Below are 26,444 nucleotides of genomic sequence, written 5' to 3'. Positions count from 1 at the left end.
AGCTGGGGCAGATGTTTGAAGCCTGGGAAGGGGGTAATACCCACGGAGCTTCCCAGGCTACTAATATGAGCCCCCAGCTGAATACATAGCCTTTACTAGCTATTAAAATGGGGGACCCCCCCAAAAAAATGACGTGGGGTCCCCCCTAATTTAATAGCTAGCAAAGGCTAGGCAGACAGCTGGGGGCTGATATTAATAGCCCAGGAAGGGAGCCATGAATATTGGCCCCCTCCCAGGCTAGAAACACCAGCCGTCAGCCGCCCCAGAAATGGCGCATTCATAGGATGCGCCAATTCTGGCACTTAGCCTCGCTCTTCCACGCTGCCCTGTAGCGGTGGCAGGGGGTAATAGGGCTGGGGTTGATGTCAGCTTATAATGCCAGCTGACATCAAGCCCAGGTTAGTAATGGAGAGGCGTCTATAAGACACCCCCATTACTAACCCCATAGTCAAAGTTAAAAGAAAACACAAACACCCAGAATAAAGTCCTTTAATTGAAATAAAGACACAATCCTTTATTGTTCTAAATTAAACCATACTTACCATCACGCCCATTCCAGCTGAAGCCAACGATCTCCTGCAATAAAAGAAAAATAATAAAGCAACATCATCCTTACCTTTCCATGGTTCCCACGACAGCTTCAGCTCTGCTACATCGAGATGACAGGCTGGACCGCAGCAGAACGCTGCCATCCAGCCTGTCATCCCGCAGACACTGAGGAGCGCAGGCATGCTTGCGCTCTGCAGTGTCTGGCTGTGACGGCATAAAGATGAGACGAGTTCATGTCCAATGAACTCGGCGCACCTCATGCACGTCACTGACAGCGTGGGAAAATTCTCACGCTGAAGCGCTGAGTGCAGGAGAATTCTCCCACGCTGTCAGTGACGTGCATAAGGTGAGCTCATGTCCAATGAACTCAGCTCACCTCCTGCACGTCACTGACAGCGTGGGAGAATTCTCCTGCACTCAGCGCTTCAGCGTGAGAATTCTCCCACGCTGAAGCGCTGAGTGCAGGAGAATTTTCCCACGCTGTCAGTGACGTGCATAAGGTGAGCTCATGTCCAATGAACTCAGCTCACCTCCTGCACGTCACTGACAGCGTGGGAGAATTCTCCTGCACTCAGCGCTTCAGTGTGAGAATTCTCCCACGCTGAAGCGCTGAGTGCAGGAGAATTTTCCCACGCTGTCAGTGACGTGCATGAGGTGAGCCGAGTTCATTGGACATTAACTCGGCTCATCTGGATGCCCTCACAGAGAGACACTGTGGAGCGCAAGCAAGCCTGCGCTTCTCAGTGTCTGCGGGATGACAGGCTGGATGGCAGCGTTCTGCTGCGGTCCAGCCTGTCATCTCGATGTAGCAGAGCTGAAGCTGTCATGGGAACCATGGAAAGGTAAGGATGATGTTGCTTTATTATTTTTCTTTTATTTCAGGAGATCGTTGGCTTCAGCTGGAATGGGCGTGACGGTAAGTATGGTTTAATTTAGAACAATAAAGAATTGTGTGTTTATTTCAATTAAAGGACTTTTTTCTGCGTGTTGTGTTTTTTTTAAATACTTTACTAGAAATTCATGGTGGTCATGTCTAATATTGGCGTGACCCCATGAATTTTGGGCTTAGGGCCAGCTGATAATGCCAAGCTGGCCCTAACCCCTTTATTACCCAGTGAGCCACCGCATCAGGGCCCTGGATGAGTTGGGTACAGCGCCAGAAGATGGCGCTTCTATGAACGCGCCATTTTCCGGGGTGACTGCGGACTGCAATTTGCAGCGGGGGTGGCCCAGAAAGCTTGGGCCTCCCTGCGCTGCGGATTCCAGCCCCCAGCTGCATAGTTGTACCTGGCTGGACACAAAAACAGGGCGAAGCCCCACGTCAATTTTCTTTAAATTATTTCATGAAATAATTAAGAAAAAAAGGGCTTCCCTATATTGTTGTGTCCGGCCAGGTACAAATAGGCAGCTGGTGGTTGGGGGCAGCCCGTTCCTGCCTGCTGCACCTGACTGGACACAAATATAGTGCGAAGTCCCACGTCAATTTTTTTTTAATTATTTCATGAATTTCCTGAAATAATTAAAAAAAATTGAAGTGGGGCTTCGCACTATATTTGTGTCCAGCCAGGTACAGCAGGCAGGAACGGGCTGCCCCCAACCACCAGCTGACTATTTGTACCTGGCCGGACACAACAATATAGGGAAGCCCTTTTTTTCTTAATTATTTCATGAATTTCATGAAATAATTAAAAAAAAAATACGTGGGGCTTCGCCCTATTTTTATGTCCAGCCAGGTACAACTAGGCAGCTGGGGGCTGGAATCTGCAGCGCAGGGAGGCCCAAGCTTTCTGGGCCCCCCCCGCTGCAAATTGCAGTCCGCAGCCACCCCGGAAAATGGCGCGTTCATAGAAGCGCCATCTTCTGGCGCTGTACCCAACTCATCCAGGGCCCTGGTGCGGTGGCTCACTGGGTAATAAAGGGGTTAGGGCCAGCTTGGTATTATCAGCTGGCCCCAAGCCCAAAATTCATGGGGTCACGCCAGTATTAGACATGACCGCCATGAATTTCTAGTAAAGTATTTAAAAAAAACACAACACCCAGAATAAAGTCCTTTAATTGAAATAAACACACAATTCTTTATTGTTCTAAATTAAACCATACTTACCATCACGCCCATTCCAGCTGAAGCCAACGATCTCCTGCAATAAAAGAAAAATAATAAACCAACCTCATCCTTACCTTTCCATGGTTCCCACGACAGCTTCAGCTCTGCTACATCGAGATGACAGGCTGGACCGCAGCAGAACGCTGCCATCCAGCCTGTCATGCCGCAGACACTGAGAAGAGCAGGCATGCTTGCGCTCCTCAGTGTCTCGCTGTGACGGCATCCAGATGAGCCGAGGTCATGTCCAATGAACTCGGCTCACCTCATGCACGTCACTGACAGCGTGGGAAAATTCTCACGCTGAAGTGCTGAGTGCAGGAGAATTCTCCCATGCTGTCAGTGACGTGCATGAGGTGAGCTCATGTCCAATGAACTCAGCTCACCTCATGCACCTCATTGACAGCGTGGGAAAATTCTCCTGCACTCAGCGCTTCAGCGTGAGAATTCTCCCACGCTGTAAGTGACGTGCATGAGGTGAGCCGAGTTCATTGGACATGACCTCGGCTCCTCTTTATGCCGTCACAGAGAGACAATGTGGAGCGCAAGCAAGCCTGCTCTTCTCAGTGTCTGCGGGATGACAGGCTGGATGGCAGCATTCTGCTGCGGTCCAGCCTGTCATCTCGATGTAGCAGAGCTGAAGCTGTCCTGGGAACCATGGAAAGGTAAGGATGAGGTTGCTTTATTATTTTACTTTTATTGCAGGAGATCGTTGGCTTCAGCTGGAATGGGCGTGATGGTAAGTATGGTTTAATTTAGAACAATAAAGAATTGTGTCTTTATTTCAATTAAAGGACTTTATTCTGGGTGTTTGTGTTTTTTTTAACTTTGACTATGGGGTTAGTAATGGGGGTGTCTTATAGACGCCTCTCCATTACTAACCTGGGCTTGATGTCAGCTGGCATTATAAGCTGACATCAACCCCAGCCCTATTACCCCCTGCCACCGCTACAGGGCAGCGTGGAAGAGCGAAGCTAAGTGCCAGAATTGGCGCATCCTATGAATGCGCCATTTCTTGGGCGGCTGACGGCTGGTGTTTCTAGCCTGGGAGGGGGCCAATATTCATGGCTCCCTTCCTGGGCTATTAATATCAGCCCCCAGCTGTCTGCCTAGCCTTTGCTAGCTATTAAATTAGGGGGGACCCCACGTCATTTTTTTGGGGGGGTCCCCCATTTTAATAGCTAGTAAAGGCTATGTATTCAGCTGGGGGCTGATATTAGTAGCCTGGGAAGCTCCGTGGGTATTACCCCCTTCCCAGGCTTCAAACATCTGCCCCAGCTGTCTGCTTAACCTCCGCTAGAGCCTAAAATTAAGGGGAACCCCACGCCAATTTTTTTAATAATAAATCCTTTATTTTAATACTAAATGACAAGTACAGTAACCAACACTATCACTGTACTTCATATATATGTGACTGACATGTTTCTATCTATCTAATCTATGTGTGAAGCTCTATTCTGTCTGTTATAAATTGTCGGGTACAGATGCTGAATTGCCGGCCGGCTTTCTTAAAGAGACGGTGCATGAAAACACTATTATTTTTTTTAATAAATCCTTTACACTAAATGACAAGTACAGTAAGCAACACTGTCACTGTACTTCATATATATGTGACTGACATGTTTCTATCTATCTAATCTATGTGTGAAGCTCTATTCCTTCTATTCTAAATTGTCGGGTACCGCTGCTGAATTGCCGGCCGGCTTTTTTAAAGAGACGGTGCATGAAAACACTATTATTTTTTTTGATAAATCCTTTACGCTAAATGACAAGTACAGTAAGCAGCACTTTCACTGTACTTCGTATATATGTGGCTGACATGTTTCTATCTATCTAATCTATGTGTGAAGCTCTATTCTTTCGGCTCTAAATTGTCGGGTACCGGTGTATGCCGCTGCTGAATTGCCGGCTTTTCGTGTTTCACTGTGAGCACAGTTCCCATCGATTTGGGCAATCACTGTAATGCCACAACCACCATGGCTGTGGCATTACAGTGAGTGGCAGACAATCCCTGCATGATTGGTGCTCTAAATAGCACCAGACATGCAGGACACGCTTTTGGTGCTCGAACAGTTATCGAACATAACCTCGAACAGCCGAATTTTTTGCAAATCGTTCGGGTTCGTCGAACAACTCGAACACCGCCCAAAACAGCTCGAATTTGAGATTGGCGAACAGTTCTAGTCGAACACCGCTCATCTCTAGTTATTAGTTTAAGCTTGATCAATATGGATGATTTTAACCATAGTCGATGTTTATAGGGTAAAAAATAACACTTGAAATTTGTTTTCACCATTCACACAGACCGCCATCATCTGAAAAGAAGTTGTAAATGTTTAATATTTTTTATGATTTTTTTTGACTAAGCAATCTTTCTGAAAAGACGGTTGCTTGTCATTTTAATTCAGAATATAAACACGTGTATCAACCAATATCAATAAAGGTGTCAATGGTTAATAAAGACTCCAACAGCGCTACATTACCTAAAACAGTGTTTCATAGAACCAACAGAAAGAAATTTACAATACCTTTGACTGTTCCGTAAATGACAAGTCCAAGAATTAACAAAGAAGTCAGAATATGGGGGGGTGCAAAGAGTTATGCACAAAGATTTTTGTGTTGTTAAATCATAAATTCTCCTAAGCTCTAAATTTGAAGAATTAGGATCTAAAATCCTCTCCATGTGGTATAATGTCCCTTCATCTACATAGCATGCAATAATTTAACCTTGCTGTTCTGTTTATATTGGCTATACTCTTGTACTATTTGGGTCAATATGACCCGACCTATTAAAGTCTGTTAATTTTGTCATTTAGCTACGCTAAGCGTATTATTTGAATACCAGTTGCGTGAACATGGTTGGTGAAAAATAAATGAAAATCAAAATTTCAGTTTGCATATTTTCTTTACAAAAAGATTGTACATGTTCACTTATAATCAGGCATTCTTACATTATGCAAAGAAATAACTCACATGTGGTTTACATAAATATTTACTATAACTAGAACTTGTAATATTTGTTTTATCACGTGAAGATGGACAAAGGCTGCATCTTTTCCTTTTTAGGATTTTTCCAGTGCTGGTGGAGGCCGTGGGTTCGCTTTGTTGAGCATGCTGCTGGATAGGGTTTATTATGGCTGCTGCTCCTTCACTTCAGGGTTTTAATTTTCTTCCTAAAATAGATGGCATAACAAGTGACTTTCCTAATTCTTCCAGAAAGAGTATTCTTTTATGCAGTTTATTGGCATTCCAATTGGGGTTTATTTTACACCAAAGAACAAATGCATTGTAGGCAGATACTTCAAGAATGTTATAAGATAAAACCATTGGCCACTGATTGTTATTGCGTTTACTTGTGTACATAGCTATTAGTTGATCTTGTCTATCAACTGCCCCTTTGATAGAATTATAATCTGTTATCATCTGCAGCTTTTTGTCATCTCAACTACTTCCACTGTCATGGTGCATCGTGCTCATCAGAATGACCTGTTTTTTTGTGGGGGAATGTAAGAAACCACTGTTGTATCTCCAGTAAAGTAAAGTGTTGAACTATGAACATCTCTTGTACAAGAATACCTTACAGTAGTTCAGGCTTGCTTTTACTTACAGTGTCCAGCTGATAGATGTTTGCTGGATCTGAAATGGGTTCAGAATCATCACTGGATTCTGTGGTCTCCCATTCTGGTCCAGCCAGGGAAGATGCTGCTCAGCATCACCATCAGTCCCAACACCTAGCTGGTGCATGAGATGTACAAGTTGTCTCTCAGGTCTTTGTTCCTAGCAATGTGAAGCATAGGTTGTGGAGGGAAACAAGCCTACTACAGCCTAAGTCCAGGATGCACTGCACTAAGCATGCCCGTGACATGGCGGACCGTGATTGACTGGTTTGGGAGTCAGCTGATCCGGTGACCTGGCACCGCCTGATTGGCCACGGGTGATGCCACCAGTAATGCGATGGTGGGCAGGGCTTAACCTTTAAATAGCCCGCCCACAAACATGGCGGCGCGCTCTGAGCATTGAGCTGAGATGGTGTTAATGTGTGGACGCTTGGTTGTTTGGGCTCCACGTGTGCTCTTGCTGTTATAGCTTCGGACAGGCAGGTTTAGCGGGGGATAGGCAGCCTTAGATGGAGGGAGGCAGGTAGCTTCATCTGACAGTCTGGCTCCGACTAGGGGGTCACTATACACCCCAAGCAGACTGCGGACTCCGTATTCTCGGCACCACCTGTTAGCCACGTGGAGAGATACCCCTCTGTCCGGTAGCACACCGGCTGGGAGCACGTATTCGCCGGTGTGAGTCACGCACGTCCCAGCGCCTACTGCGTAGCCTCTGTGCAGTTAACAGGGCTACGGCTACATTATTTGTCGCACATCTCTCGTGCAGTTAACGGAGATAGTGTGAATCCCTATTCCTATTCCGCTGTGCAGTAACACGGACGGAATTGATATATCAGTTGGTTGTTTTACCTTCTTACCCGGAAGGTGTTCGGCCGCAGTCTTCCAGGCTGCATCGCGGACCCCGGGTTCGGTTGCTTTCCATTATTAGTAAAGTTGTTTGCAACCGTCCCCTTAACACCAGCATTGTAAATTTTCATTTTAGCAACAGCTGCCCCAGTTGGTGCGATGTAAAAAAGTTGTCACATTTTGTCCTCTTAGTCCATACGTCAAAACTGACACAATTCGCATAGCCTGATTCTTTTCAGGTTTTTCTCCAGGCTTCTTTCCTGTATATACCTGAGAGTTTAGAGCGTATGAACAGCTGCTGTCACAAAGTGTCCATATCTTATTTCCGTACTTTGCAGCTTACTAGCTATATATTGTTTGAACAGGCACCTACCCCAGAATGGCACAAGTTGTTCACCTACAGTGACATTTTCACCAGTATTGTATAATTTTGGAAGAATTTCTGTCCATTTATCACAAACTTCTCTAATAAAAAAATAATACTAATAATACCACAGCGAAACAGACCTGCACAGACCTGTACGCAAAGTCCATCCATCTGCAGTAACTTGCAAATGTATCGAGCGCACGGACCTGCAGGAACTGGAGAAATCGATAAACAATAGTAGATGCAATAAATGAGCCACAATGATATTATAAATCATTTATGTGACTGGAAATATGGCGGGAGATCTATATAAAACAGTATCGGATCATTTTGACCCCAACTGTACATATGTAACAATCATTATTTCATACAAAAAAAATTAAAATAATTAAAAAAAAAACACACTCACAATAATAACATCTATCCATAAACAAACTTGCATAACCATGATTTGCAGATCCTCATAATAAATAATCTGCACCTTCATAAACTTTTTTTCAGGTCAAATAGACCCAAACAGGACAGCAGGGTTAATATTTCCTTGTGTACAAGATGCTTGGGGGAAGTAGACATTATATTCCACATTTTCTGGTCCTAATTAGTGATGAGCAAGCACTAAAATGCTCGAATGCTTGATGCTCGGGTCGAGCACATTGGAATACTCGGGTGCTCGACCCGAGCAACGAGCCCAATGTAAGTCTATGGGAAACTCAAGCATTTTTCAGGCGGCTACCCCCGGCGGTCTGCGGAGGGCCTAAAAATTGCCCAAATCAATGGGAGCAGTGCTCAAATGACATGGGGATAGCATGAGAACGACCTCTGGAAGCATTTCTGACTCCCAGGTCACTTCTGTCAACTACGTTGTCAGAGGTATTACGCCACTTTTACGGACTCACAATAAAACATGCCAAAACGAAACCAAAATGGATTTTCCTGGGAAATATGTTAAGGAACATCCTTTCCAGGGTAATGACTTGTATATAAAGCAAAACAAATAACCAAAAACAAAAATGCTCCTCCACACCTTGGGCTATGTTCACACGTAGCATTTTTGATGCGTTTTTTTCACTTTTGCATTGCTTTCAACCATGACAAAATGCATTCACCAGCTAATGTCATTTTAACATTTTACAACCTTATCTGGCCATGTGGTGTGTGAGATATCATCAGACACATCGTGTTTCATTTATGAAGGAGGGACTCTGAAAGTCACAAAGCCTATTTTTATAGGGCCATCAGGCAGCCTTTACTATTCTTAAAGGGCCAGCATTTGACCCTCACTATTCTTAGAGAGCCATCAGCCGGCTTTGTTTGATTGTTTCCATTACTAAAGAGTGGATCTCCTATACTGTTATTGCGTATGCAGTGAGTGGCAGGGCTGCCCAAAATTTGGGCGCACTCCAATATCACTTTGAAATTTTGGATTCACCCCAATACCCCTTTGAAGAGACTTAGAGGAGGGCCTCCTGAAAAATATACTCCCACTATTAGGAAGTAGATCTCCCATTGTGTTTGCCTATGCAGTGAATGCAAGGGTTGCCAAAAATTTAGGTGCACTCCAATGCCCCTTGGAAGAGACGTGGAGGTCAGAGGGCCTCCTGAAAACAATGTTCCCATTATTAGGAAGTGGGTCTCCCATTGTGTTTGCCTATGCAGTGAATGCAAGGGTTGCCAAAAATTTGGAGGCATTCCAATGCCCCTTGGAAGAGACGTGGAGGTCAGAGGGCCTCCTGAAAACAATGTTCCCATTATTAGGAAGTGGATCTCCCATTGTGTTTGCCTATGCAGTGAATGCAAGGGTTACAAAAATTTGGACGCACTCCAATGCGCCTTGGAAGAGACGTGGAGGTCGGAGGGCCCCCTGAAAACAATGTTCCCATTATTAGGAAATAGGTCTCCCATTATGTTTACCTATGCAGTAAATGCAAGGGTTGCCAAAAAATTGGAGGCACTCCAATGCCCCTTGGAAGAGACGTGGAGGTCAGAGGGCCTCCTGAAAACATTGTTCCCATTATTAGGAAGTGGGTCTCCCATTGTGTTTGCCTATGCAGTGCTTGCAAGGGTTGCCAAAAATTTAGAGGCACTCCAATGCACCTTGGAAGAGACGTGGAGGTCAAAGGGCCTCCTGAAAACAATGCCCTCATTATTAGGAAGTGGGTCTCCCATTGTGTTTGTGTGTTTGCCTATTCAGTCAATGCAAGGGCTGCCAAAAATTGGGAGGCACTCCAATGCCCCTTGGAAGAGATATGGAGGAGGGCCTCATAAAAAATGTTCCCATTAGAAAGGAGCAGGTCCCTTAAACTTATAATGCCCTTGCATGTTTTTTTATGGGCATCTTAAATACCCTTTAAAAAAATTATGTGGATGTTGCATCACGGATCACGGTCACCCTGGTGATATGGTGGTGGAGGATGAGGAGAAGGAGGAGGACAAGAGCAAATAGCCAAAATCAGGAAGCGTATACCCATGTCTGGGTGTGGTGAAAAGGTTCATGGGAATACACTTCCCAAGAAAAGACACTGGATTTGAGTTTATGTTACGCTGCTATCATTCGGTGGTTTTGAGAAGTCTGGCCCAATCCAGCCCTTGTTCATTTTTATAAGAGTCAGCCTGTCAGCATTTTCAGTTGACAGACGGATGCGCTTATCAGTTATAGTTCCATCAGTGGCTCTAAAAACCCGCTCTGATAAAACGCTGGCAGCAGGGCAGGCCAGGACCTCCAAGGCATAGAGAGCCAGTTAATTCCACGTATTCAGCTTGGATACCCAATAATTATAAGGCACAGAGGAATCACAGAGGACTTTGGTACAGTCAGCAAGGTACTCCCTCAGCATCTTCCCAAATTTTGCACTCTTTGTGAGAGTACCCCATACCTCAGGGTTTCTGCGATGGGAGGGAATGAGAAAATTCTCCCAGAACTTTGACAGTGTTCCCCTGCCTCTGCTGGATTGAAGTTGTCTCTCTCGCCTGTACTCCTTGGTTGTCTAACAGAGTGTGCCCTCTGCCGCTAGTGTTTTCAGATGGGAATTTTTTTAATAGTTCCACAACAAGGGCATTCTGGTACAGCCCCATTTATGTAGACCTGTCCACCTCAGGAATAAGAGATAAAAAGTTTTCCTTGTATCGTGGGTCTAGAAGTGTCACCAACCAGTAATGACTGTCACCCAAAATTTTGATAACGCGAGTGTCATGGGAAAGACAGCGTAACATAAACTCAGCCATGCGTGCCAGACTACTAACAGGCAAGACTTCCGTGTCCTCACCAAGAGGATGACTGACCATGTTCTCCTCCTCATCCTCTTCATCCTCCTCCTCTCTGTCCTCTGGCCATCCACGCTGAATAGACGGTATGACAGCTGTGTAGGTAGTATCGTCTATGGCGCATGAAACTAACTCCTGTTCTTCCTCCTCCTCCTCTTCCTCATTGTCCCCCAATCCACGTTGAGATGGGATGAGGCTGGGCTGTGTGTAATCACCCTGCATGGTTCCTTGCTCCATCTCATCGTGCTCCTCCTGCAATCATTCTCTTTGATTGTGAGCAGAGAGCGTTTCAGAAGACAGAGAAGCGGGATGGTGATGCGAATTATGGCATCATCGCCGCTCACCATCTTGGTGGAGTCCTCAAAGTTTTGGAGGATGGTACATGTGTCTGACATCCATGTCCACTCCTGAGGTCTTTTGTGCTCTGAACTGAATACCAACGGCCTTGTTGATGCTGGTAGTCAACAAATGCCCTCTTCTTCTCACAAATCCTTCCCAACATCTGCAGTGTAGAGTTCCAACGCGAGGGGACATCACATACTAGTCTGTGAACCAGAAGCTGCAAACGTTGCTGGAACACGGCAAGGGCGGCGGAAGCTATAGGTGACTTTCTAAAATGGGCACACAGGCGGCGTACTTTAACAAGCAGATCTGGCAGCTCTGGGTAGGATTTGAGAAACCGCTGAACCACGAGGTGAAGCACATGGGCAAGGCATGGTACATGTGTGAGCTCGCCTCACTTCAGAGCTGCCACCAGGTTCCGACCATTGTCAAACACGACCATGCCTGGCTGTAGGTTCAGCTGTGTGAGACACAAATTTGCCTGCTCTTTCAGAGCTGTCTACATCTCTTTACCATTGTGTGATTTGTCACCTAAGCATATTAGCTTCAGCACAGCCTGTTGCCGCTTGGTCGAGGCAGTGCTGCAGTGCTTCCAGCTTGTGACTGATGTGATCATTTCGGAGATGGAGGCTGAAGAGGAGGAGGAGGCTGAAGAGGATGAGGTGCAGGATCTGTAGACCATGGGGGCAACCCTGATTGACCTATGGCCTGCAATGCTTGGCATCGGGAGGACATGTTCTGTCCCAATGTCCGACTGGGTCCTGGCTTCCACTATGTTAACCCAGTGTGCCATCAGCGAGATGTACCGTCCCTACCCACAAGCACTTGTCCACGTGTCCGTGGTTAGGTGGATTTTCCCGGTAACTGCATTGTTGAGGGCTCGGCTAATGTTTGGGGTCACGTGCTTGTGTAATGCGGGGACGGCACACCGGGAGAAATAATGGCAGCTGGGACTGAGTACCGAGGGACGGCCGCAGCCATCAGGTTGCAGAATGCTTCTGTCTCCACGAGCCTATGAGACAACATTTTGAGCGCAAGCAGTCGTGAAATGTGAGAATTTAGTAGAGTGGCCTGTGGGGCGTTGGCTGTGTATTTGCGCTTGTGTTCCAAGGACTAGGGTATGGACAACTGAACATTGAGCTGGGACAAGGACGTGGACGTGATTCCTGATGTTGCTACTTGAGAGTGTGCAACAACAGGTGCAGGGCAGGAGGCATCTTCGCATGCATCATGGACAGGAGATTGGCTTGCATGCACAACAGCGGAAGAAGCAATGGTGCCAGCCGCAGACACTGTTCCTGGACCCTGTGGTTCGACTCACAAAGTCGGGTGCTTTGCTGCCATGTGCCTGATCATGCTGGTGGTCAGGCAGCTAGTTTTGCTACACCTGCTGATGCTGGCCTGGCAGGTGGTGCAATGACCTTTTTGGGTTTATCGGCAGAGTCTTTAAAAAACAATCAGACTCGGGAAGACCTAACATTTGTACTGGCAATTTTCTTCGTGTTGGTGTTACGGGGAACGGTTGCCTGCCTTCTGTCTGTGGCCACCACACTGCTTCTTCGTGCCTGTTGGGGTACTCTGCCTCACTCCCCCTGTGTGTTGCTCTCCTCGCTCCTCATGTCCTCCTGCCAGGTTGGGTCAGTTACTATATCATCCATCACCTCGTCTTCCACTTCCGCATCCTGGTCCTCCTCCTGCCTCTCTGACAATTGTGTCTCATCATCGTCCACCTCTTGTGACACTTTCCCACCATTGCCTTCGTGTGACCGTGGCTGCTCAAATATTTGGGCATCGCTACATGCGATCTCCTCTTGCCTCGCTTCAAGTGGACCGTGCGAGAGGCCCGAATCTATAAATGGAAAAGTGAACAGCTCTTCAGAGTGTCCAAGTGTGGGATCATTTGTCTCCCAGCACTTGGCATGGTGGGAGGAAGGAGGATCAGGGTGAGCAATATGCAGTCCAGACTCACAGCTACTGAGACTTGACCGTGTGGAAGACACGGTGGTGGTGGTGGTGGTGGCTAAGTGACCGGAAGCATTATCTGCTATCCAACCCACAACCTTTTGACACTGCTCTGGGTTCAATAGTGGTGTGCTGCGATCCCCTAGGAATTGGGACAAGAAGGTCGGGCGAGAAGATGTGGGTGTTTGTTGTGGCACAATTTCAGCTTGCCCACGGCTTGGCCTCGGCCTCTGCATGCACCATCACCATCACGTCCAGTTCTCCGTCCCTTGCCACATGCCTTGCCCATTTTAAATGGATGACAATGTCTTCCACGCTCACTACAAATGACTGAATTTGGAGCGAACTTATATGTGATCCATTTGACAGACAAACCTCAGTTTTAAATACCTGGCCTGTAGGTAACTATTTTAAACAGCAAAGTGGTGTTGATTGCTTCACTGACACACTGAAACAAATTTTTAATGGAGGTCAGAAATGGCAGTATTTTCTGAAAACGTATATGTGATCCTTGTGACGGAGAAAACACAGTTTTAAATACCTGGCCTGTAGGTAACTATTTTGAACAGCAATCTGATGTCAATTGCTTCACTGACACACTGAAACCAATTTGTAATGGAGGTCAGAAATGGCAGTAATTTCTGAAAACGTATATGTGACCCGTGTGACGGATAAAACACAGTTTTAAATAGCTGGATTTTTGGTGCTGTCATATGGAAAGGACCTGGCTGTATTCTGCAGTGCCAACAAGCAAATGGCGCAGAAAAACGAGGTTCTCTGGATTGAATTTTAAGCAAATAATGAGGATTAAGATCCAAAAAAAATTATTCCTGGCCCTTGAAACCTGGGCCTTTGTCTAGAAATATCTAACAGCAGCATAAGGCAGAACTGGAATGGATCCTCTTGTGATATATGCACTGCAGTCTGCTATATACACTGCCTGCCTATATACACTGCCTGCCTGATATCTCTGCAGATGGATTAGTCCTCAGAAGGACTGTTTGTTGAGATGGATATGTGTCTCTAATATAGTTTGGTACACCAACACTAACTAGAAACAAGCAAATCTTTTCCTAGCTCAGCAGCACCTCTCCCTACACTGTCTGATTCCAGAGTGACTGTGACAAACATGGCAGCGCCATGTCTGATATAGATCTGATGACGCTGTGCGGCCAGCCAATCACTGTAATGCCACAACAAACATGGCTGCGGCATTACAATGAGTGGCAGGCAATCCCTGCATGTTGATTGGCACTCTAAAGAGCGCCAAACATACAGGGAGGGGACCCGAGCATCCGCCCGAGCATCTCGCAAGTACCTGGCAAGCGCCGAGCATCTCGAGTACTGAGATGCTCGGGCGAGTACAGATTACTTGCGAGTATGCTCGCTCATCACTAGTCCTAATTTCTAACTTTGTGGGATGCTTGTTCGTAGATCATAGCAATGTTTGCTAGCCTATATTTATCACTGGGCCATGACCTGTTGCTCCTAAACTACTTTCAGACATATAAAGGATTTCTTTTACACCATTTGATCAATATAGCCTGTTACTGCAAATACTTGCTGTGGAGATTACCTTGATTTACAAGGGTTTATAAAATTGTGAGGATTGAATATCCGATCTTCTCCTCTTTCTCTAGAACTTAGATGCTATTGGAAGTCTTAGCCCAAGATGGTAATTGTGGCTAAGGAGACCAAGGAAGCCAATTGTGACCTGGAATAGGTACTACTACTTCAAAGTTGGCTGATGCTAGCAGTGCTGATGGTGTTGCTGTTGTTAACAGCTCACATAATTTTATTTGTGATATGGCTTTTTTTCTCTTACACTATCACGTCAATTTCCAGTGCCACTTTATTTTATAATATATATATTGGACACAAGTATAATGTTTATAAAAATGTTTAAGCACACTTATCCAGCCTTGAAAAAAAAAGGATTCATGCAAAAATACTAGGTGCAGGTGTAACGACCAGAATGCTGGTCGAATGTGTATGAGGGATATGGCAGTGCTATGAATGACTCCGACCTCAGTGTAGTGGCAAATCAACTTTCTTTATGCTTGTCAAACAAATAACAGAGTTGAACTTTCCTACAAAGTCTGGGCCACATCATCCACGAATACAAAATTCAAGTTATGCAGCCCAAGAGAGCGCAAGGGCCAATCTCACGGGAATGAGTCAAACTACCCCTGGGCTATGCCGGTCCCACCCTTATTCAGTACAGGGCCTACCCAGGATGTTACCGCGGACGTGGTACGTGGTCCTTTCAGGAATAAATCCTTACACCCCTCTCCCACACTAATACAATGGGATCCGGGTACCCTTGTTTTTCCCCTTAATAAAAACTCATACGTTTAGCCTACACGTTGTCTATACAGTGTACAGTTTCTCTTCCTACAAAAGCAAAGAGAAATCTATCTCTCTCTCTATATATGTACTCTCTCTTAATATACACAAGCAATTAACAAACTAAACCTTTTAGTAGACCCTGATCTTGGGCCACAGGATTTAATCAGCTTCTCCTTCTCACCAAGTTCTCTAGCACCTCCTGGTGCAGGCAGGATTCAGAATCCATCTCAGTCTCAATGTATAGTTCGCAACAGGGCTCCTTTGTAGTATCCACGTACACAGGGTCTTGTTATACCAGATCCTTCATAATCTCTGGATCAAGCCTGATCAGTCCAACAGCAACGATATACACCGGGCAGTTCTCAGTACTACTGGGATTACTAACTAGCTTTCCCTAGCTAACTACACAGTTGGTGACCGGTCACATATCTCAGTTACTGACAAGGCACATCTTCTTCTTGGACACACCGTCCGGCTCAAGTCTCTGCAAGCTCCCAGCGTCTCTGGACATCAGACACGTCTCGTCCCCTCAGAGGTCTTCTTGGATCTTAGATTCCTGGGCTTTTTCACAGATCCCCGGACTTTTCTTTACTTGTCTCTTGCTGACCCCTAATGGCCGGACTAAGTCATTGCAGGAGAAATTTATGCTGCCAGTAATATGAACTCATTACTAAGAACACATGCCAACATGCTACACAGGGTACAGGTGGTGATCAAAAAGTATATTGCAACAACCATAGTATTGGTGCGGAATGTGTGAGTCTCCAAATCACAATCTTTACCAGGTGTGCCAATACAGACTTGCACAGTTAAGCGTGTTGATTTAGTGTAATTTCTTTTTAGATTCATTGTTAAGCAAATTAATTCCACCTGGCCAAAAAGGATGATATAACAGCAAATATCATGTGGATACACAGTTTCTAAATATGACAACAGCCCATAGTAGAGTTGTACAGTGATTAAAAAAGTAAAACAGGTCTTGCTTTTTCATTTTTTTTTTTAATTTTAAGCACTGTTCTCCCTCTCCTCCCCCCCAAACATAACTTAGAATACTACATTGATTGTTAGCAACACACATGGAAAAGAAACTGTTCAGTAATAGTGTGCTGCATGCATTTGTTAAATTGGACTAATGAAACAGGTATGCAAAACCTTAAACTTCTTTATCACTTTGCATTCTTATCCTTCTTGAAAAAAAACCCATACAAAACCTACATAACAGGGAAAGTATATGCCTAAACATGGACATAGGAAAATGCGGCAACAGTACACAGTATATAGGCAAGAGGTATACGATTGCTACATTGGATTAGTAAGACAGATACCCAAAAGATACAATGAGTATGTAATACTATTGCCAATGCCCATGCATGATTTCCATTCCTCCTTCATGCAGGGACACTGGCTTACTCATCGCCCCATCCCTCGGCGTGGCCCCCCACGCGTGGCCCCTGTCCTCTGCTGCTGTGCGCGCCACAGTTTCCAGCACATGTGCCCCCTTGCTTTTATAGGGGCAGCGCGTTTATAGTATATGCCCTCAGCTTGTAGCTGAGAGGCATTTAGTATAATTAGTACACCTGCAAGATGGCTCCCAGACAATAGTTGGGAGGCATCTTGTATATAAGACTGCCTCTTCCTTAGTGAGTCACCAAAGCAACAGCATTCATTAGTGTGTAGTTTCACCTACTAGTGAGTTGTTAGGTTCCCTGGTCCCAGTGTGGACAGCGTCCTGAACCCTAATCCCTGGTCCCGATGCGGCCAGTCTCCTGTTCCCATAGTCTCTTGGTCCGTATGCAGCCTGAACCTGAACCTGCTTCACTGGTCTGCATGTGGCCAGTGCCTGAACATTGTCCTCTGGTCCTGGTGTGGCCAGTCCTGTCCCTGAAGTCCCCTTGTGCAGTGATTGAACATTGTCTCCGGGTCTGAAGTATCCATCTGAGTCTCCAGGTCAGTAACTGTTCTGCAGTAATCCTGAACCTAATAGTCTGAACAGAGCCCGAGTCTGTGTCGGCTAACCTGACTCCTGGGGTCAGCAGTTGCAGTACCAGGTTCCGCCTAGGAGTAATACCTGGCGGCTTTCTTCAGCCCACCCTGTCTCCATCATCAGAAGCTCCAGTGAACACCAGGTAGCCTCTTAGCTATGCCCCTCTCTAGGCAGGCCTGGCCCTGTGGCACAATGGGTCCACAAATTCACTTGCCCCCTCATTACGCGTAACAGAATACATTTTTTAAAGAAGAGTTTAAACTGGGGAAAACAATAAAACCTCCTTTTCCCAAAATAGTTATTAAAAGAATAGCTAAATAGGTAGGTACATATCCCTCTATTAACATACACAAAGACTCTGCAGCTCCTGTACCTTTCCTATCTCCTCCTATCACTTGAATCTATGTATTAATATTCACACACTGAGACTACAACTCTAATTTTCTGTGTTCTTCTTTATTAGTAGACCACACTTTGTTTTCAGCCTTTCTATCCCTTACTGTAATGATAAACGGTATACTTTGACCTCCTAGACCTAGACTATAAAACTGTATAATGAAAGTTGCTTTTTCATCTTTTATATTGGCTATGATAGTTCTCCCTGCTTGTGCGAGTCCATGTGATGTAGAAGCTGCAACGTATTAGGCTATGTTCACACATGTTGGGTTTTTCAGCGTTTTTTGCTGCAGATTTTTATGCAAATTTTCAGCTATGTTTTGCAGTACCAGCAAAGTCTATGAGAAACCAGAATTCTCTTTTCACACATCATGTTTTTTTTGGTTGCGTATTTTGTGCCTTGGTTGCGTTTTTGAAAAATAGAGCATGTCACTTTTTTCAGCGTTTTTTCAGTGTGATGGGCGAGTGTATTCGTTACTATTCGCTATTCGCATGAATAGTACGGTATTCGTGTTACTTGTTATATTGCAAGTATTTGTGTACTCGCCTCGCTATATTCGGATGTCCCACCCTGCAGTTTTGGCACCTCGTTTGCAGCCACTAAACATGCTGAGCTTCTTAACCAATCAGAGGAATGCCGCAGACATCTTGGTTGTGTCATTACTGTGATTGGCTGGCCGCCCAGCGTCATAGGGTCTATTTAAGACCTGCTGCCGCCATTTTGTGCACATTGCGTCCAGAGCCTGCATTCTACAAGCATGAGGAGAGATCGCTGAGCTGCTAGGTAGAGTGTTTAGGCCTCTTTATAAAATGCTAGCTTTGGTGATGTTGCTGTTTTGGCTTGTGGGAACACAGTCTTTCCGTGATCTCTTGGCTGTGGCTGCCCAACGATACAGTGTTCCCAGCCGCCACTATTTTGCCCGGTGTGCCGTCCCTGCATTGCACAAGCACGTGTTAAACAATCTGAACCGTGCTCTCATTAACGCTGTAACCGGGAAGGTTCACCTAACAACAGACACCTGTAAAAGTTGTTGTGAACAGGGACGATACATTTCTGTCACGTCACACTGGATGAACCTGGTGGAGGGTGGGACAAAGGTGCAAACTGGAACATCACACATCCTACCCACGCCAAGAATAGCGGGCCCAAATTCTGTCATGGTTTCCGCCTCTTCATATTCCACTTCCTCTCTCTCCTCCTCCTGCTCCTCATCCTCTACTGAATTACCCTCACCATCACTGCCAAGCTAGGACCTGTGCAGCAGCACATCGGCAAAGCAGCAACACACTCTGCTGAAGCTGATCTGTTTAGGTCAGAAAGCACACACTGCAGCAGAGGGGTGGCAAGCTTTAAAACAACAGACCGATCAGAGGCTCTCCCTGCTGCACCTCCAACCCGGTCTGGTTGTCTGCAATAATGGGCGTGGCCTGGTGGCGGCTTTAAAGGTCGGCAAGCTGGTACATGCAGATTCATGCTACTGCTGTTAACGTCACCCCCTTCCCCTAAAAACCTGTTTCCTTCCTTCGTCAACCATCACTCAGCCTTTAGGGCTAATTTTTACAAACCCTATGCACATTGTGCAGTGGACAAACCAAGACAGTATTCCTACTTCAGCCTAACTACTATTTGTGATTGGAGGCCCTTGGGATGGTGGCTTCCTGAGTCAACCATGACTAAGCCCATAGGGCTAATTTTTACAAACTCTGTGCACATTCTGTATTGGACAAATCTGGAATGTACAGTGATCCTACCAAACTAATATTTTTCATTGGGGGCCCTTGTCACAAGTTGTGCCACATTTTGACTGAGATAGGGGATAAATATTCAATAGAAATGTACTGTCAGTCACCCTATTTGGCAAAAAAAAACACGCCTGGCTTGTGTCACATTGAGACTGAGATAGAGGATACATATTCAATAGAAATTTACACTGACTGTTTATGACTGACTGATGGCCCTCTGAAAAGTTGAATTGAGGGCCACAACTACTACAGTACTCCATCGTAGATAATGTTTGTCCAGGGAGGCCTTTGTCATGGAATCTTCCTGCACCTGTGACACAGCCCCCAGGAGTAATTTTTGGAAATACGATGCACATTCTGCACTGGACCAAGTAGTACAGTATCAAAAAGTCTTCTCTTCCTATATAATCTGGGGAATATTGACAATCAAAATCTCTTCTCCAATCCATCCTGAAGGGAAGGGCACCATATATCCTTTGTCCATTGACTTGCACAAGTGATATATTTGAGCTCATCATCCAGTTGACTAGTGCAGCTTTATTTTTCCAGTTCACAGAGTTCAGCCATACCTGAGGATCTCAGGCCACACTCACTGCTACCTTCTAGTACTCCATGTCTCTTGGCCTTTTTCTCTGTAGTCTCTGCCCTTAAATGAGTTAAATAATAGCGTGAAGGCCCTACAATATGAATAAGTGAGGGCACTCTCAAATGTACACAAGAGGCACCTCCAAAATTTCTAGAGGAGGGCACTTCAAAATGTATGTTACAGGGCCACACGAGGGCTCTCACAAAACTCAGCTTTCCTGCCTACTGCAGGGCCTGTGAACATTTGAATTTAAGGCCGCAGTATCAAATGGTGGTGGAGGAGGAGGAGGAGGGGGTCAAGCCCAACGCTAAAATGGGCACATTGTAAACTGCTATGGAATATGCATTCTACTATCTGAGTGTCAATGATGGAGGGACCGCCCAAATGTCTAAGTAACCGCTGTCCCTTCAAAATGCATGTTACAGAGCCACCTGAGGCCTCTCAGGTCAAAGATCAACATACCTGCTGGTACGTTTTAGCTGTGCTTGTAAAGTGCTGGGGAATAGCGAACTAAAAATGATGTATGACAAAGGGACCTACAAAATGTATAAGTCAGGGCCCTCACAATTGTAAAAGGCAAAAAAAAGCCACAACAGTATGTGTGAACAGAGGCTAAAAGAGATATTTTTTTGGTTTCTCTGGTTTATTTATCCTTATATACAAGTGATTATGCAGAGAAAACTGTTTCTTAACCTTTTTGGCCTGCTAAATGCAATTTAGGTTAGGTTTGGTAGTTGTTCTTGTGTATCTGTAAAAGTGTCGTAATACTGCAACAAACTTATTCCCAGAAACCATATGTGAGTCAGAAATGCATGCAGGCCCATTCTCCAGGCTCTTCCCATTCTGTTTCATCACTTTCCCATCCATTTCAGCCTTTTCCTCAGGCCCCCAGACCTCTTTGTAGGTCCAGCAGAAAATTACTCGCATTTTGTTACGGATCCGGGTGGTGGAACCTCTGTGCTGAGGTACAAGGAGGGACCCAGAGGGGCATAACTAGGTATCAACTCGGAGCGACCAAGGTCATACGGCGGCTTAATCGACTCCGTGACCAGGGAGGGTCCGAGCAGAGGGACCAGGTGCTACTCTGGGGACGATCTTGAAAGGGAGCAGGTGACTCACACGGTACAGATGGCAGGGACTGACAAGTATTGCAGATGGGCACAGCAGGCAGGCTGACGAGTGATCCGGGTAGATGGACTGGCAGACATGGCAGGCGACAGGCGGGAGCCTCTAGGTAGGCTGTCAGGTGGTCACGACAAGTGACGGGCAGGAGCCTCCAGGTAGGCTGACATGTGGTCATGGTAAGTGACGGGCAGGAGCCTCCAGGTAGGCACGGCAGGTAGCGGGCAGGTGCTTCCAGGTAAGCAGGCGGGCAGAGTTCATAGACAGACTGGGGGACTGAATGGAAGACAGACTGTTGGGCTGAAGAGTAGTGTTGAGCCACCCCCGTAGTGTTCGAGTTCGGTTCGGTTCGTCGAACACCCGTGTGTTCGCCGAACTGTTCGTCGAACTGTTCGTCGAACACCTTCGAACACCATTAAAACCAATGGCAGGCAAACAAAAACACATAGAAACACATAGAAAACACCTTCAAAGGTGTCCAAAAGCTGACAAACTGCTCAGAAGACATAACTAACACATGGAAAAGTGACAAGTACATATAGTCATGCGAAAATAAAAGAGGTGGAGGAGTAAAAGGAGGGGGAGACACAGATATAGGCATGTCATGCCCTTCTAAAATCCAAAAAGTGAGAAGCCGACACGGCCAGTCCGCTCCTGCCCGTGCCACCTCCGTGTCGCCGGGTTTGTGCCAGAGCCGCGGTGAACCCTGACGGCCAGCCCCCCTCTCCCAATACTGGTGCCTGTCCGCTGGTGGGTCGAGCGAGCCCCCCTGTGGTGGAGGCAGCTCTAAGCTTTTTAATTTAAATTGTCTCTCTAATTTGAATGAATACACTTTAAATCCATTTACAAGGATCTATTGGAGGGCAAGTCTCATGCCAGCAGCCGCGGTAATTCCAGCTCCAGTAGCGTCCACTAAAGCTGCTGCAGTTAAAAAGCTTTTATAAGAATCGAGCTCGGCTGTCCACCGCAAGGCATCCTACTGCCAGTCCCAGCCCCTATGCCTTGGGGTGCCTCCTGATGCTCTTCACTAAGTATCCCATGGTCCCGAAGCATTTCCTTTGAAAAAATTAAGTGTCTAAACTACAGGTGGTGCAGCTTGCTTAACAGCCGGGATAATCCGCTGACTAGCAGACACTGCTACTAGGCACAAAGTATTTCCTGGGCTAGATGCAGTTAAAAATTTGTAATTAGATACTCTCGTTGGATGCTGAGAAAGCATTCCATAGAGTCTCCTGGCACGCCATATATGATTCTCTTAAAAAGCTTGGGGTAGGGGTCTAGGGGACCCTTTTATAGCCAAAATCACGGCCCTGTATCGCAATACGTCACCTAGGCTGAAGATAAATGGAACTGTAGCACCCTGAGGGCTCGGTTGCTACAGACGTATTGCACCTCACCCAGAGGTGTGATATCTCACTCTCAGGTAAGGATGGAGTGTGGATCAGGACCCGACACCTGCATGCATTACACCACATTGCCGTGGGGCAGGGCGACCAATATGCCCCTGAGATGGGCACGACAGTCCCTGTCCCTGGCTGGAGTGGGGGGAGGGAACACTGAGGAAGGGGAACCCTGTAGTGCAGGAGCAGGGAGGAAGCAGTTCCTGGGTGCATTGAGAAGGGAGTATAAAAGGTGGGCACCATCTTAGTTCAGTGCAGAGAAGTCTGAGCAGAAGTGGCAGGGAGCAGGGGCTCTGCATGAGCTCTGCTCCGGAGGCGGGCCTAGTAACAGAGGCCCAGGCCTGGAAGAGGGAGAAGGAAGGAAGAGGAGCGGAGAAAGCTCCAGGAACGAGGAATGAAGGGATCCCAGGGGTGCGGACGGGCGAGTCGCCACCGCACGCCCGAATCCACCTGCGTGGAGGGGTCAGGCCAAAGGGGGAGACCGGTCCCCGAACTAGTGGAGGCAGGAAACGACCCTTAGCTAGAAACCAGAGGCTCTGACATTTTATGTGGCGCAGCCCCTCGCTACACCCGCTAGGAAGGCACCACATAGGGTCAGGGAAACTGGCGCCAAGTTAACCAAGAGGAGGCCCGAGGCAGCCGGACAGAAGTGTTGGTAAGAAAGGCCAGATAAAGGACACACAAAGGGGGTCCTGTGAAGTGCTCCAAAGTTATCTGGGAGTTGTCTGAGCCCCTCACCTGGTGAGCACAGTACGACGTGGGCAGCCGTTACCTGCAGACGTGGTCTGGATAATAAGAACTGTGAGTAAAGGCCCTGAACTGCATCACTGACTCCGTGTCGTTACTGCTGCTGCCCTGCACCATCACCCCCATCCTCCGCATACACTGCCCTGAGGCTATACTCCTCCCGTGGGGAGTTATGCTACGCTCTGCTGCACCCACAACACCAGCCTCAGTGGTCTGCCCTGTAGCGGCGGTTCACTCTGACCGCAATCCACGGGTGGCGTAGTCGGACATTTAAACATCAAAACCACATAAATAGTTCCGCCACTGGTTTGACCGCCCTGAGCCACGGAACCGGGTCGCCGCCACGAAGACTACAACCACCAGCATCCACCAAAAAGGGTCCGGCTCCGGGTGTCCCAAAGCCCAGGGGGTGCATCAGAACATTTTCATCACCTTTCACAATCACCAATGGGACAAGGCAGTGATGTCCTCTGTCCCCTCTCTTATACATCCTAGTGACGGAGCACCTGCTCTCATCAATTCGCCATAACCCCAATATTAGGTGGATTGAGGTGGGAGGCACCGAGTACAAGTGCTCTCTATTTGCTGATGATGTCCTAGTATATATCACTCAATCACATATATCCATCCATGCTGTTATGGCTGAAATAGATCACTTTGTTACATGGTAAAATTTTAAAATCAATGCAGCGAAGTCTGAGGCCCTCGATGTCTCCCTCCCTAAATCCATACAGGATTCCATCCAGTCCAACTTTCCCTTTGCCTGGCCCTCACAGGGTATCAAATACTTAGGAATTCCTATTCATAGAGACCTCTCCCATCTATGTTATCTTAATTTTGGGCCCTTTATTGAACAACTCCATACAGACCACGGTTGGCAAGTTAGAACTGTAAGATTCACTACGTGAACCACTGGTGTTTTGTGGAAAAGCACATGTACACTGCGTTCCAAATTATTATGCAAAAAGTGTTTAGGAGTGATAAGGGAAGAATTTGTTTGTTTGTCAGTTAAACTCATTGATGGTGATGTGTGTCAGGGCTCTTTATATCACTGTAAGCAATTGCAGACACGTGTGCTAATTAGTTTGGCAGGTGTGTCCAATGAAAGGCAAGACTACTTAAGAAGGCTCTCTCACATTATTAAGCAGCCTACATTTTCTGCCAAAATGGGAAAGAAAAAGGATGTGTCGGCTGCTGAGAAGCAACAAATTGTGGAGTGTTTAGGTCAAGGCATGACTACAATCAACATTGTGCGATGATCAGGATTAAGTGTCTTGGCAATGAAGAAGTATGTAGCTGATTCACAGTACACACGTGTGCGTGCTGATAAGGGCAAATTGAGGACTCTTTCCTACAGGCAATTACGTCAGGTTGAAAGAGCAGCGGCAAAAAAGCCTTGTCATAGCAGCAGACAAGTTTTTGAAGCTGCTTGTGCCTCCAACGTCCCCCGAACAACAAGATGCAGGGTCCTTCAGAGGTTTGCAGCTGTGCATGCGCCATCCTGTCGACCTCCTCTATCCACTTCACACAAGCAGAAACGGCTCCAGTGGGCCAAACATTACATGAAGACTGATTTCAAAACTGTTTTGTTCATGGATGAGTGCCGTGCAGCGCTCGATGGTCCAGATGGATGGAGTGGAGGATGGCTGGTTGATGGACACCCCACGCAAACACGGCTACAGCGCCAACAAGGAGGAGGTGGAGTAATGTTTTGGGCTGGAATCATGGGGAGAGAGATTGTCGGCCCCTTTAGGATCCCTGAAGGCGCTAAAGATGAACTCCATAATGTATGTGGATTTTCTCAAACAGCACTTCCTGCCATGGTTCAAGAAGAAGAACCGTGTATTTCACAGCAAGATCATTTTTCTGCATGATAATGCACCATCTCATGCTGCACATAAAACATCTGCATCTCTGGCTGATATGGGCATAAAAGGGGACAAACTTATGGTGTGACCCCCATGCTCCCCTGACCTCTACCCCATTCAGAACCTTTGGAGCATCATTAAAAGGAGTGTCTATGATGGCGGGAGGCAGTTCACATCTAAGCAACAGCTCTGGGAGGGTATTCTGTCCTCATGCAAAACAATTGAAGCAGAAACCATCCAAAACCTGACAAATTCAATGGACGAGAGAGTTCAGAAGCTCCTTTCGAATAAGGGGTCCTATGTGAAAATGTAACATCACCTAGAATAAAGTTTTGAGTTGAAAACTGTTTGATTTCAGTTTCTAACAACCTGCTAATGCTTATAATTTCAAAAATGACCATTTTTTTGGTCTTTATTAAAATGAAAAGGTTGATCGAAAAGTTTGGGGGATCTAAGAGTGTGGCAACCCAGTAGTCATGATTACTTCGAATTCTGACAATATGAGGGTCATGCTGCAGGTAGTGCAGCAAGAAGGCACTTATGTGCCTTGCGCATCTCGGAGCCCCAAAATTATTTTCCGGGCTAGATGCAGCTAAAAATTATTTTTAATTTTAAATCTGGTGAAGCTTTAGTACAGATGGCCTAATAGGATCAGTGCTGCACACTGCTACAAAGCCCAAATTATTTTCCAGTCAAGATACAGGTAAACATGATTAGTAATTTGAAAGCTTAAAACGGTTGGTAGGGTGATTTTAACCAATCATCAAGCTTTTACTCTCCCCAGTATGACACAGGGGTAGAAAAGTCGTTTCGGATCCATGATTTGTTCATCTTTATGAACGTGAGTCTGTCTACATTATCAGTGGAGAGCCGCGTGCGCTTATCTGTCAGCACACCACCAGCAGCGCTGAACACACGTTCAGACAGAACGCTGGCTGCGGGGCATGACAAGATCTCCAAGGCGTAAGTGGCTAGCTCCGGCCATTTATCCAGATTGGAAGCCCAAAAAGAGCAAGGGTCCAGTGACACAGTCGTGGCTTCAATGTTTACTTGGAGATACTCCTGTACCATCGTCTCTAGGCGTTGACTATGTGTCAGACTTCTTGTCTCCTGTGGCGTTGCAAAGGATGGGCTAAAAAAGTGGTGAAATAATTCCGCAAAATTGATGTTACCAGCAGATACTGTGGTTCTGTTACGGTTTGAG

The sequence above is a fragment of the Phyllobates terribilis genome, unplaced genomic scaffold (genome assembly GCF_046119375.1).
Source record: "Phyllobates terribilis strain yellow unplaced genomic scaffold, ASM4611937v1 Scaffold_7__3_contigs__length_470593459, whole genome shotgun sequence".
NCBI lineage: Eukaryota > Metazoa > Chordata > Amphibia > Anura > Dendrobatidae > Phyllobates > Phyllobates terribilis.
The sequence above is the reverse complement of the archived record's forward strand: the minus strand, read 5'-3'. Positions refer to the sequence as shown.